This window comes from Adiantum capillus-veneris, chromosome 6 (assembly GCF_014529385.1).
Source record: "Adiantum capillus-veneris isolate H3 chromosome 6, ASM1452938v2, whole genome shotgun sequence".
NCBI classification, from domain to species: Eukaryota; Viridiplantae; Streptophyta; class Polypodiopsida; order Polypodiales; family Pteridaceae; genus Adiantum; species Adiantum capillus-veneris.
This window is the reverse complement of record NC_140936.1, coordinates 76,303,937-76,306,204: the sequence shown is the minus strand read 5'-3', so window position 1 is coordinate 76,306,204 and position 2,268 is coordinate 76,303,937. Positions and strand designations below refer to the sequence as shown.

The 2,268-nt window shown below is 44.3% G+C and overlaps 1 pseudogene; it reads left to right on the top strand.

Annotated features, from left to right (window-relative positions):
* Positions 1 to 1,538: 1,538 nt before the first annotated feature.
* Positions 1,539 to 2,018, top strand: LOC147455725 (tubulin beta-6 chain pseudogene; annotated as a pseudogene).
* Positions 2,019 to 2,268: the final 250 nt, after the last annotated feature.

Genomic DNA, 2,268 nt, shown 5'->3' with positions numbered 1-2,268 from the left:
AATTTTTTTGCTTCTTGCCCTCCCTCAACCGGCTACTTTGATTTTGCAACCGGCTCAAGGCTAAGCTGAGGCACACTTTTCGTGAACACTCCCAGCCTACATGTGCCGGACCCCTACTTGCACACATCCCTTTTAATCAAGCGGGAAATCTGGTCGCCATAGCTGGTTGCCATTGACAGGGGAAATCCCTTATGAGTATGCGAGGATGGTGTCCATGGTGGGATTCTACGTCAACAATAATAACCTAAGAGGAGGCATTTCCAGCTTATTCATAGACATCTTCTTATGGAATCAAGCACAAGCCCTGAAGCATGCAGAAATGGGCCACAAAGAAGGGGCGAGCTCGCAGGCTGCAGGGGCCGCCAGTTAGATGAGAAGAGCAGGAGGGCCAAATTTGGAGCCACATGAAGGGGTGATAAGGGGGAGCCGCTGTGGAGCAGTGAAGGAAGGTCGACTGAGTAGTTGGAGAGAAAGATGACCGCTATGCAGATGTACCCGTGAGCAAGCTTGGAAGGCACACCATGAGCAAGGTCGAGGTGGTGGCGCCTTCATCAGCAACTATTTTGATTTGATGGTGTCATTCCCAAGAGTTTGGGAAACCTTTCCAACCAAGTAGCTTCTTATCTACTGCTTTAACAGGTGCAGTGCTGCATTAGTATCTTGTTCAACTTGCATAAGAATAAGGTCTTGGTTTTGGTTTTGTAGATAGAGGTTTAGGAAATGAGGCCTTGAGAAGTCAATTTTGTACACCAAACATGGGCAAATAAACTTTCTTTAGGCAGCATGGACAATGATCATTCAATTCTTAATATGAAACATTGTTAAGAGACCGGCAAAAGCTTGCTTCGAGCTTAGCATAATAGGCATGTGTGGGGAGAGACACTGGAAAACGCATGGCTGCAGTCTCTATCATAAGTTGTGAATGGGAATGCAGTTTCATCCTTTATGGGCTCACGTAGGGTTTTGATAATATGTGGTAGCCGATCTCTTGTGAGACACTCTTCTCCTTAAGGTGGCGAGACCCTGAAATCACGCTCCTCCATCGTGCAAATTTTATCTGTATAGACTTGTACAACTAGTAGGCTGAGTCATTCAAAGTCATTGCAGTTGATCTGATTAGATGCAATTCTGAAATTTTCCCATTCAAGGTAGGTTGAGTCATTCAAAGTCATTGCAATTGATCTGATTAGCTTCAATTGTGTAATTTACCATAGCTTTTTTGAAAAAGGGTGCTTTGTTATTGCATAGTCAAGAAACTTGCTAATTTACTAACAGGGACTCCTTTGGCTAGGTAATATTATGTTCTTACGTGTCAGCAAAGGAAGAGTGCTAACCCTACAATGCAAACAGAACCAAGCACTGACATTCGTTGAAGCGAGAAAATTGTATTGGAGAGCAGCCAAATATCCATGTTTCTCTTTATAACAAAGAGAGAGCCATTGTAAGACTGGCTTCGAGTGTTTTGTGTTATCCTAGAATGAAGTACCATGATCAAAGCTATGAGTAGCTAGACACCGAGACCATTTCAATTGGCAGTTATGTCGACACCAACAAATGCCCAAGACATCAAGACCCTTGCTTCTTCACCTTTGTCATTCAGCAGAGTTGTCACTTTGACTGAGGAGGAGCCTTTGCAAGGGGTCCAATGTGGCAACCAAATTGGCGCCAAGTTCTAGGAGGTGGTATGCACATAGCACGGCATTGATCCCACGGGGTCATACATTAGCAACGCCGACGTGCAGTTGGAGAGAGTGAATGTGCTACAATGAGGCAAGCTGGGGCACTATGTGCATCGTGCCGTGCTCATGGTTTTGGAGCCAGGTACTATGGACAGTGTTTGAATGGGTCCCTATGGGCAGATCTTCTGCCTTGATAACTTCGTCTTTGGCCAGTCCAGAGCTGGCAACAACTGGGCCAAGGGTCACTACACTGAAGGCGCGGAGCTCATTGATTCTGTCCTTGACGTTGTCCACAAAGAGGCTGAAAACTGAGACTGCCTTCAAGGTGAGTGCCTTTAAGATCTCATTCTATTATTCTTTATTCTATTTTATTCTGTGAAATGCTGTTTCGTCATGCCTTCTTTGCCATTTCTCCGATGTTGCAATTCCTTTTATGTCTGGTATAATGATTCTGTTGTCAGTTTGTTTATATTTGACAATGTAGCTAGCCTATGCAATCGTCTTGTTTGAAAACAATGTTCAGATCTGTCCTCAGTGAAGGTTGTCTGGTTTCTTTAAGTGAAATTTTCACCAATGCTGTTCTAAGTTC